The sequence below is a fragment of the Babylonia areolata genome, chromosome 2 (assembly GCF_041734735.1).
Source record: "Babylonia areolata isolate BAREFJ2019XMU chromosome 2, ASM4173473v1, whole genome shotgun sequence".
In the NCBI taxonomy this organism is placed as follows: domain Eukaryota; kingdom Metazoa; phylum Mollusca; class Gastropoda; order Neogastropoda; family Buccinidae; genus Babylonia; species Babylonia areolata.
In genome coordinates this window covers 5,259,752-5,272,251 of record NC_134877.1, presented here as the reverse complement: position 1 = coordinate 5,272,251, position 12,500 = coordinate 5,259,752, and the positions used below count along the sequence as shown (strand labels likewise).

Here is a 12,500-nt window from a genome sequence, read left to right as displayed (position 1 = left end):
CTATTATGGCACATGTCATTTCACCCTGTTCCTATTATGGCGCATGTCATTTCAGCCTGTTTCTATTATGGCACATGTCATCTCACTCTGTTCCTATTTTGTCACAAGTCATCTCACCCTGTTCCTATAATGGAACAAGTCATCTCACTCTGTTCCTATCATGTCACAAGTCATCTCACTCTGTTCCTATAATGGAACAAGTCATCTCACTCTGTTCCTATAATGGAACAAGTCATCTCACCCTGTTCCTTTTATGGCACAAGTAATTTCACCCTGTTCCTTTTATGGCACAAGAAATTTCACCCTGTTCCTTTTATGGCACAAGTCATTTCACCCCGTTCCTATTATGGCACAAGTCATCTCACCCTGTTCCTATTATGGCACAAGTCATCTCACCCTGTTCCTATTATGGCACAAGTCATTTCACCCTGTTCCTTTTATGGCACAAGTAATTTCACCCTGTTCCTATTATGTCACAAGTCATTTCACCTCGTTCCTATTTTGGCACAAGTCATATCACCCCGTTCTTATTACGGCACAAGTCATCTCACTATGTTTCTGTTGTGGCATCCAAACAACTACTGTCTTCACTGGGGAGCCTACTGGGTGGTGCCCTGCGAAAACGCTGAACCAGAACAGACACTACAGAACACCGCCGAAGGGATCAAGGCAACGCTGCAGGGGCTTCTCAGGCGTGTGGCCTCCTGGGCATCGAACATCAATCGCTCCCTGTGGACTGAGACTTCGACAGGCGAACCCGTGTGTGGGACTGAATGAGCGGCGTGGGGAGTGAGACCGCTGAAACGGTTAAGATGATCGGGCAGCAGCAGCAGCAGCAACAACAACAACAACAACAACCCAAAACACGAGTGAATGAATCGCGAAAGGATTTTATAAAAAGGGAAAAGGAGAAGAAGAGGAACAAGAAGGAGAAGAAGAGGAACAAGAAGAAGAAGACGACGAAGAAGAAGAAGAAGTTGATCGGGCAGCAGCAACAACAACAACAACAACAACAACCAAAAAAACACGAGTGAATGAATCGCGAAGGGATTATATAAGAAGGGAAAAGGAGAATAAGAGGAACAAGAAGAAGAAGACGACGACGAAGAAGAAGAACAACAACAACAACAACACCACCAGCAACAGTAGCAGCAGCAACAACAACAAGATCAACCACACAAACAACAGGCAAAACAACAACAATAACAACCCAAAGTAATAAATCAAGACAGAGACAGAAAAGAGGAAATTCCCCAGCTCAGAACTTCCAGAAGGTGGGACCACTATTCATGCTGGAAATGAGCGTCCACAGAACACCCACCACGGGGAATAAGGAATCCATCCTTCATTCCAAATACCTCTTCAACTCCAGATCTCAGTGTCCTAAACGAAAACATCCAACAAACCCAGTAACCAGCGAAAAGAATCAACAAACGAGCAAAAACACAAAACAAAACAAAACAAAACAAAACCAAAAACCTGTAAATCTTCAATCTGTTCGGTCGGACAGGTTCTTTATCTGTTTGTTTTTGTTGTTGATTCTTTTAAATCTCGTGATTTCTCCAATCCGATGCCCCTGGGGGCAGAACAGAGGTGTAATCAGGCAAGTCCTCCCTTCCCCCCACCCCCCACCCCCCACCACCCCCGAGACCAGCACTCTCCCCCTTCCACCTCCACCCCCTCCCCCGCCATGCCATCCCTAGACACTGTCTGTGGACTGACAAGATTCCGGGATCTCTCTCTCTCTAACCCTAATCCAGTATCCCTGTTCCAGGATCCTGATCCTGGCTGATATCCAGATCCCCCGAAGGAGGTCTCTCTGCGGGTGGAGGGAGTGGTGGGGTGGGGTTGGGGGTGGGGGGTGCAGCATGCCCGCCTGCGTGAAAATCCCACAGAAGGACAAAGCACAACTGTGCCTCCCCCCCCCCCAACCCCCCTCCCCCTAACATCTTCAGAGACCGAGTCGTTTTATGTGGACTAAAAAACAAACGCGTGGTCCACTGTGGATGCCAAGTGGCAGAGAGAGAAGGCGGGGTGGTTAGGGGTGGAGGGTGTAGTGCTGGAGACAGAAAGAGAAGCGGAGAGAAACCGACATATGTCGTGAGAGTGACAGAGAAAGACAGAGAGAGAGAGAGAGAGGAGAGAGAGAAGACAAAATCTTTATCATCGAGGGTAATAGATATGCAAGTAACATGCTTTTTTTTTATACTTCCAGCCCTCGCCCTAAAGAGGGAATAAAAGAAAGGAAGCGAAAATGAGCAAAAAGAAGACAGTGCGCGCTTCACGTGAACTCAAGGTCTATCGTCTCATCCGAATGACCAGATGCTCAGTTTGATTTTCCAGGACAGGGTGAGACCGAGATTCGAACTCAGACCCTCGCTGACACCTTTATTGCTAGATAAGCGTCTTTACCATCCTGCCCCATTCCTTACCGGTAGAGGGGTGGGAGAAAAAGAAATACAGACAAACAGATAGTGACAAAGATCAGCAGGCAAGGCAAAGACGAATACAGTGGCATAATAATAAAGAAGATGAAATATTTGTTTTCAAAGATGAAAGACGGACAGACCCTCTGACGGACAGACGGTGGACAGACAGGCAGATTTAATTACAGCATAACTCAGACGTTTCGTATAGCTGACGTTCAGATTCCGCAAAACAAACAGGCCAGGATGACAAGGCCTCGTTTTTCAAACCAACACATAATTGGCAAATGGGTTCCGTCCGGAATGGATAAAGAATTGCTCACATGGGACTTCATTTCACAGGGGTCCCAAGTGTCTCACTGACCAGTTGTTTTGTTGTTGTGTTGTTTGTTTGTTTTGTTGTTGTTGTTGTTGTTTTGTTTTTTGTTTTTTGCTTTGTTTGTTCCATGAAAAACTCATTACGCAAACAGAGACAGAGAAAGCAAGAGAGACAGCAAGAGAGAGAGGGAGAGCAAGAAAGAGAGAGAGACGGGTGAGAGAAGTATCAGTATCAGTAGCTCAAGGAGGCGTCACTGCGTTCGGACAAATCCATATACGCTACACCACATCTGCCAAGCAGATGCCTAACCAGCAGCGTAACCCAACGCGCTTTGTCAGGCCTTGAGAAAAAAAAAGTGAATAAACAATAGATAAGCATACATAAATAAATAATAATTATAATATAAAAAGGTAGTAATAATAAATAAATAAATAAGACAACAATGATGATAAATAAGCAAATAAATGTAAAACATGAAGACACACATTCACACATACACCCACACATGCATAACAGATATGCACCAAACATGCAGTTTCACAGATATGAAAGCACAGTCAAAATTGTACAATGAACATGTGGTGCCGAAAAAGGGACAGACAGACACAGAGAGAGAAAGTGACAGAGATACAGACAGTGACAGAGATAGAGATACAGAAAGTGACAGAGATACAGAAAGTGACAGATATACAGACAGTGACAGAGATACAGAAAGTGACAGATATACAGACAGTGACAGAGATACAGAAAGTGACAGAGATAGAGATACAGAAAGTGACAGAGATACAGAAAGTGACAGATACAGAAAGTGACAGATACAGAAAGTGACAGAGAGAGATACAGAAAGAGACAGATACAGAAAGTGACAGAGAGAGATACAGAAAGTGACAGAGAGAGATACAGAAAGTGACAGAGATACAGAAAGTGACAGAGATACAGACAGTGACAGAGATACAGACAGTGGCAGAGATACAGAAAGTGACAGAGATACAGACAGTGACAGAGATACAGACAGTGGCAGAGATACAGAAAGTGACAGAGATACAGACAGTGACAGAGATACAGAAAGTGACAGAGATACAGACAGTGGCAGAGAGAGATACAGAAAATGACAGAGATACAGAAAGTGACAGATACAGAAAGTGACAGAGATACAGAAAGTGACAGATACAGAAAGTGACAGAGATACAGAAAGTGACAGATACAGAAAGTGACAGAGATACAGAAAGTGACAGAGAGAGATACAGAAAGTGACAGATACAGAAAGTGACAGATACAGAAAGTGACAGAGATACAGAAAGTGACAGATACAGAAAGTGACAGATACAGAAAGTGACAGAGAGAGATACAGAAAGTGACAGATACAGAAAGTGACAGATACAGAAAGTGACAGAGATACAGACAGTGGCAGACACGGCATAGAAAGAAACAAGCAATCAGACAGGCAGACAGGCAGACAGAGGAATTGAACGAACAATCCTGCATCGTAGAAACACCTCCTTCTTCTTCTTCTTCTTCTGCGTTCGTGGGCTTCAACTCCCACGTTCACTCGTATATACGCGAGTGGGTTTTTTACGTGTATGACCGTTTTTTACCCCGCCATGTAGGCAGCCATACTCCGTTTTCGGGGGTGTGCATGCAGGGTATGTTCTTGTTTCCATAACCCACCGAACGCTGACATGGATTACAGGATCTTTAACGTGCGTATTTGATCTTGTGCTTGCGTATACACACGAAGGGGGTTCAGGCACTGGCAGGTCTGCACATATGTTGACCTGGGAGATCGTAAAAATCTCCACCCTTTACCCACCAGGCGCCGTCACCGTGATTCGAACCCGGGACCCTCAGATCGAAAGTCCAACGCTTTAACCATTCGGCTATGGCGCCCGTCCGTAGAAACATCAATAATAATGTCTTTTCAAAGCAATTCGAACTCGTGTACACACGAGTCATGAAAACATATCAACACTCAAACTAGAAGAAAATAGGACAAAGAAAAAAAAATTAAAAAGACAAATAAGTAAACGACCAAACTTCATCAAGATTTGGGGGATTTTTTTGTTTGTTTTGTTTTTTGGTTGTTGTTGTTTTTTTGTTTTGTTTTTTGTTTTTGTTTGTTTGTTTGTTTTTTTACTTTGCGCAATGTCTTGGTGATGAGAAATAATGTTTCTTCTCCACAATAGTATTCAATACTTCATGAACATGCACGTCATCGCGGGGTTTTCCTGCTGCGTGTTCCATGGTTTAATCATCATCATCATCATGAACTTTTTTTTTTATTATTGTTTTTATTTTGCGGTTCGATGCCATCCATGTTCTTGACATGCTCCTGTCTAATGTAGACAACTGACTTCGCCGTAGTTCTCTTTCTTCATTGTCCATGTGAAGGTTTAGACCAACATACATTTGTAAAAAGCTGGTTTTGTGAGAGTGTGTGGTTCCACGCACACTATAACACATTTATCATCACACATTTCACCTGATCCATTTAACTTAAAAGACGACCATCTGACTGCTAACCAAATCAAACAAACTTTAATCCCTCATTCCACACTCCTATCCACGAGAGAGAGAGAGAGAGAAGAGAGAGAGAGAGAGAGAGAGAGAAGATGGAGGAGAAAGAGAGATCACACAACATTATCATAATGTGACCTTTTCTTTTGCTCTCAGTGCTGTTGCTTTCATGGCTTGCTCACGATGATGAATAGCGTCACTGTTCTTCTTCAGAATTATTCAACAGCTGTCGACATCCACTGGAGGTGAGCACCACGACAAACAATAAACAACACAGGACGGCTTTCAGATCCACAGCCTTCAACACCCTCCCTATGTAACGATGACGGATAAGTCCAACGATCCCTTTGTCACTTTGATGGACGCTGGTGGTGCCGAAGGTTGTAATTCATACATACATGCACGCTTCCGGAGCCAGTGAAGCTTTCAGTGTGGCGGTTTCTCTCTCTCTCTCTCTCTCTCTCTCTCCGCTTTTCTTCCTGAACAGGCGTGATTAATGTTCGTAATGGATAAAAACATGAACAAAATAACGACCCCGCCCCCTAAATCCCCCTCTCTTTGTGTTTTATCTAAAACATTTAAGAAAAAGACGGGACGGCAGGGGTATTGATTTATACTGATGTGCTTTCTTTGAAAATTCCCAGCATGAAATGCAAGGAAGGAGGTTTCGGAAGGTTTGTTCGTCTTTCTTCTTTTTGACACATTTCTCTGTCTTTTAATTTCCGATTCCTTTTTACTTTCCTTCTCTGCTGATGGGGGACGGCGTTAGGCTGTGATTTGCTCCATACAGCTGACGACAATTCCTATCACGGCGAGTCACTGCTGTTGTCTGAAGACGAGCCCTAGAAATGCCGGCAGGTCTCGCTCTTTCAGACGTGGAATTTGAAATGCAAAGCTGACGGGCGCAATAGCCGAGTGGTTAAAGCGTTGGACTGTCAATCTGAGGGTCCTGGGTTCGAATCACGGTGACGGCGCCTGGTGGGTAAAGGGTGGAGATTTTTACGATCTCCCAGGTCAACATATGTACGTGCAGACCTGCTAGTGCCTGAACCCCCTTCGTGTGTATATGCAAGCAGAAGATCAAATACGCACGTTAAAGATCCTGTAATCCATGTTAGCGTTCGGTGGGTTATGGAAACAAGAACATACCCAGCATGCACACCCCCGAAAATGGAGTATGGCTGCCTACATGGCGGGGTAAAAACGGTCATACACGTAAAAGCCCACTCGTGTGCATTCGAGTGAACGCAGAACAAATGCAAAGCTGCAAGGAGAAGATTCTATGCATTGTTCTGGCAGCTAAGTTTGATACCGATTGAACATGAAGAAAATGATCGTATTATTTGAATTCGTTTGTCTGGTTACATACACGCCGACTTGATTAACAATAATCGCAGGAGTGAAACGCATACGTTGTTTCACTGGACCAAGAAATCAACTCACCCCTGAGTCAGTCAAGGGCTAAAGTTCTGTAACGTGTTCATTATATTTCTTTTCTTTGTGTCTCTATTTTCCTATCCACTAGACAGATTGTTTTAGATCCCAACAGATGTTACAGGATCAATGCTTCTGTTGACAAACTCCTACCTCTTATTTACTTTTTACCAACATCTTTGTAAAGAATATTTTGACAATCACAGAAGCGAAGTTTGATTGTACGCGGTTCTTCCATTCTCTGTTCTTCAACTTAAAAAAGCAGTTATTCTGTTTCTTCGTGTAGCTAATTTCCCTGCAACGTTAGTTTCAGTTTCAGGAGGTGTCAAAGTATACGGATTGGTTTATATATGCTTCACCACATCTGCCTGCTGTAAAAGATAAAGAAATAAAAAAAAAAATAATTTTAAAAAGGCAGGTGTCTGATCTTTGCATAAACCCAACGCACTGATCCGTACCATTAAAACCCTGCATACACGGGTGCACGAGTACACTGCTCTTCTTTATTTTCGAGAAACATGTCATTAAAATCAAAGAGAGGATACGGAGGAAATTCAGAAAGCCTAAACACACACACACACACACGCACACACACACACACGCACGCACACACACACACACACACACACACACACACACACACACACACACACACACACACACACACTTCAAATATTTGGGCGGTCAGTTGGTGATCTACTCAGCCACTCAGTCTGTGCCCTTCTGCCATTAGTTCATAGACAAATAGGGAAATGAATCAGATATCTTAGTTGATTACTTGTTTAGTTTTGTAAACCAATTGATTCAATCACCTTTTCACTTGGTTTGTAAGCTAAAAAGGTCTCTGCCACACAGCTAATTGGTAAATAGAGTTAATCAGTTAACAAGGCCTGCCATTTTGATGGGTAATTTGTCAGTAAGTTTGGTAATTACTCCATTAATCGGTGTGTGTATAGGTGTGTGTGTGTGTGTGTGTGTGTGTGTGTGTGTGTGTCTGTCTGTCTCTGCTTCTGTTTCTGAGAGAGAGAGAGAGAGAGATCGAGAGAGAAGAGAGAGTGTGTGTGTGTGCATGTGTGTGTGTGTGTGTGTGTGTGAGAGAGAGAGAGAGTGTCGTCTTGATCTGGACACAGTTACGTTTCTAAAGAAACTCAAATCAGAGTATCCCACAGTCAAAGTGACCCCCCCACCCCACCCCCCCAGACCCCCACCCCCTAACATCATGCGTCACCACATCGTCAAACGGATGGGTGGGTGGGAGTATTCCCCGCACCAGTTTCAACATTCGCAATTTTTCACACTATGCTTCTTCTTTTTTTTTTTTTTACTTTCTTTCGGTAGAAAGACACGCACTGCTAACAGTAAGCGGCCTATGACCCCAGGCCTCAAACTGTTCGGAATGACTACAAATCAGTCACCCCCTCCCCTCCTTCCATGCAAACGTGTCATCTTCTCTCTGGCTTGCTTCGCTGTCCTCAAACCCATGTTTAACTCTCTCCATACGAACGGCGAAAGAGACGACGTTAACTCACTCAGTACGGCCAGTCCTCTCTTCTCCTCTACACAGACCCCTCGGATGTCCAGTGGGTGTCTGAATGACCCAATCTTTAGCTTCCGTCGTCAGAATTGTGGTATTCTTTGTCAGCATTCACCTCTTCAGTATAAGAGCCTTCCGCTTGCAATATTTTGATGGTGGTAATTGGGGTCAAACGCTGTTAACGCCGTCTCTTTCGCCGTTCGTATGGAGAGAGTTAACAGCGTTGCACCCCAATTACCATTATCAAAATATTGCACGAGGCAGGCTCTTATACTGAAGAGGTGAATATTGACAAAGAATACCACAATTCTTACCGACGGAAACTAAAGGTTGGGTCATTCAGACACCCACTGGACATCCGAGGGGTCTGTGTAGAGGAGAAGAGAGGACTGGCCGTACTGAGTGAGTTAAAATTCCAGTCATATCCTGGCTGCATACACCACCACCACCACCACCCCCTCCCCCACCTCCCATGAATCTTCTTAATTTCTGGTTCAGTGTTTGTGTTGTGCTAGACACAGGGAAGGGGGTGGGGGGGGGGGGGGGCGGGGCGGGGCGTTGGGGGGGGGGGGGTGGTAACTGCAGAAAGATTGATATGTCTGTCCAGTGTACTGTTTCCACTGGCACTGAGAACGAGAGTATACTGAAATGATAAATATCCGAAACGACGATTTTTTTTTTTCTTTCAGATCTACTTTGTTTTTATATTTCTTCGTCTATCCCTTTTTTTTCTTTCCTTTCCTTGTTTTTTTTTGTTTTGTGGTTTATTTTGTTCAGATGGCTCCATGTATGTATATATATATATATATATATATATATATATATATATATATATATATATATATAAAGTTACTGCTTATTCAATATTCCTTCATGAAATAGAATTTTGTTTTTGACTTTGACTGACATACGCAAATACGCAAACTATTTAATGGATGAATTAACTCATCAACTAAAAGACAAACATTTAAACTAATCGCCCCCGAACGACCCTCCCCCCAAAAAAAAAAAATTATAAAAAAAATACCGACAGTCAAAAATCTTTCCAAACCATCTCCCCACCACACTGACACTCAGCTCTTCCCCTCCCCTCCCCTCCCCTCCCCTCTCCTCTCCTCTCCCGCCCCACCAGCTCCTAGGCCACGTGATCACGCCTGATCCAAACACGATCTAAAGAAAAAAGAAAAAGTTTTTAAAAAAGAGAGAAAAAAAAAGCATCACCCTCCCATTGACTGCTAAACGCCACATCTATCAGACTCCCATTTCCGGCAACAAAGTGCCGGAGCCGCCAATCTGGCTGTCATTAAACGTGTCTGATTGTTATTCTCCGATTGTAATCGGACTGTCATGAGCTCCATCACTCCCGCCCCACCCCCAATCCTTTACACACACACACACACACACACACACACACACACACACACACACACACACACACTCCCATCCCATTCTCTCAAAGATGGAAGATGAAGAGGGAGCTCGTTAAAACAAAGGCCCTGCAAGCTAGCAGGCTTTTGGCCACGACACGTTCAGCTTGCTTGTTTCCAAGCTGGACGACTGCTGTTTCGGAAAAGCGCGTGATGAAGTGGCCGACGGAGAAACGAGACCTTAGGGGGAACGTGTGGACTGGGTGGGGGTAGGGGTAGGGGTGGGGTGGGGGTTGTCTCTGGGTGGGTGGGTGATTGCTTTGTTTGTTTGTTTGTGTGTGTGTGTGTGTGTGTGTGTGTGTGTGTGTATGTGTGTGTGTGTGTGTGTGTGTGTGTGTGTGTATGTGTGTGTGTGTGTGTGTGTGTGTGTGTGTGTGTGTGTGTGTGTGTGTGTGTGTGCGAGCACGCTATGTGTTCATGCGTCGGTGTGTATGTGCCTGAGTGTGTGTATGTGCGTGAGTGTGTGTATGTGTGTGTGTAAATGTGTGTGTTGCATAAGAAAGAGACATACAGTCACAAAGACCCAAAGAGAGGGGGGGGGGAAGAAAAAGAGAGTGAGAGAGTGTGAGAAAGAGAGATGGAAAAAAAAGAGTTGAGGGTAAGAAAGAATGAAGGGAGAGAGAGAGAGAGGCAGACAAACAGAAAGTGTTGATCTTGTACTTCATACTCTACGAGACAGGAAGCCAGTGCGGTGGCTTCAAGGTGGTGTGTCCATCGAGATCGATGATGACCATCGTTGTCATCCAGCTGGCGGATGGGGGGAGGGTGGTGGTGGAGGGGGTGGGGGGGAGGATGCTCATGAATCTATCTGTGAATGCGCAGATGGCTGAATAGTCCAATCTGCGCACGAAATGTGCGCTGACAGTTGGGGCAGACAAAGACAGGCATATCATTGTCAGGGAGCTTGTTTGCCCGTGACTTTCTGGCCTGCCTCTTCTGAACAGCTGCAGCAGTCCTGCTGGCCTCGCACAACTTGGCCGCGCATTTGTGCACAGCAGCGCGCCATTTGTCACGGTCCGCTGCAGATTCCTCCCAGGAGTCAGGGTTGATATCAAACGCTTTCAGAGAGACTTTCAGAGTATCTTGCTTGAAGCCACCGCAGGAGACAGGAACCCAGTGCGGTGGCTTCAAGGAAACTTGCCGAGAAGAACGAGACGAACGACAAGACTCGTAGAACGCGTTGAAGGAACTCGAACTGATGGAAGAAGAAGAAGGCAAGCCAGACAACAGAGGGGACACACCGTGTCAGTCAAAGAGTTTCAGTTTCAGTTTCAGTTTCAGTAGCTCAAGGAGGCGTCACTGCGTTCGGACAACTCCATATACGCTACACCACATCTGCCAAGCAGATGCCTGACCAGCAGCGTAACCCAACGCGCTTAGTCAGGCCTTGAGAAAGAAAAAAAAAGGTGAATAAATAATAGATAAGCTTACATAAATAAATAAATAAATAAATGAATAAATAATAATTATGATATAAAAAAAGAATAAAAAATGATAATAAAAAAAAATAATAATAATAATAAATAAATAAATAAATAAATAAGACAACAATGATGATAAATAAGCAAATAAATGTAAAACATGAAGACACACATTCACACATACACCCACACATGCATAACAGATATGCACCAATCATGCAGTTTCACAGATATAAAAGCACAGTCAAATACATATAAACGTACATGAGCTCCAACACACACACACACACACACACACATTACCCTGCACCTCCTCTACCCCCCTCCTCCACACACTCATTTCTAGTCTATGTATCGCAGCTTCCACGGCACACACACACACACACACACACACACACACACACACACACACACACACACACACACAGATGAACATTTACTTGTACAAGCACACACACACACACGCCCATATCTCCCACCCCCAACCCCCCACACAGTCAAAGAACGAGAGAGAACTGAGCGCAGGAGAGTTCCCTGCTTACATGACTTACAACAGGCACGTCACATAGTCTGTACTCTCGAAGTTGATTGGCTCTACGAAAGTGCGAGCAACTAAGGCGATCGAGAGGGGCAGAACGTGTGAAACAGAAGGCTTCGTTTTTCGCCTTTTTGTTTCTTTTTTTTATTGTTATTATTGACTCACTTGTGTAAACAAAGTGAGTCTATGTTTTAACCCGGTGTTCGGTTGTCTGTGTGTGTGTGTGTGTGTGTGTGTGTGTGTCTGTGTGTCCGTGGTAAACTTTAACATTAACATTTTCTCTGCAAATACTTTGTCAGTTGACACCATATTTGGCATAAAAATAGGAAAAATTCAGTTCTTTCCAGTCATCTTGTTTAAAACAATATTGCACCTCTGAGATGGGCACAAAATAATAAATAATGAAGCCTAATTATATGCAAACTGCATTTACAGTTATATTTATATTTTTTTGTATTCTCTAAACTTGGCACTTTGATCTGATATTCTGACCCAACAACTAGAGCAGTCATTATTATCATTTTTTGTTCAAACAGGAACTTCTTTTGCTAAGCATGGAAGTTTTATTTATTTTACAAACGTTTTGGTGCAGATAGTAAAAAAGGGAAATTACTCTAATTAATGCTAGGGGAGTTAATTTGCTTTAAACTGATCTTTCTCGTCTTAAACATTACATTTTGAAATTATACTCAATACATAAAAAGCTTGGATTTTTTTTTTAAAGTGTATCACAATTGAGTCTTGAAGGCCTTGCCTCTCTTGTTATTATTATTATTGTGCATACGATGACAGTCTATAGTACAGAATTTGGATGAAGCAATGGTGGCTATCAATTGAAGAAATTGAGAACATTTGACTGCTTTTGCCTATTATGTCGATCGCCGTTG

The 12,500-nt window shown here is 43.6% G+C and overlaps 1 protein-coding gene across 1 annotated transcript in view; it reads right to left on the bottom strand.

Moving 5' to 3' along the window:
• Positions 1-12,500, bottom strand: part of LOC143296783 (calcitonin gene-related peptide type 1 receptor-like) — a 332,271-nt gene that overhangs the window by 112,553 nt on the left and 207,218 nt on the right.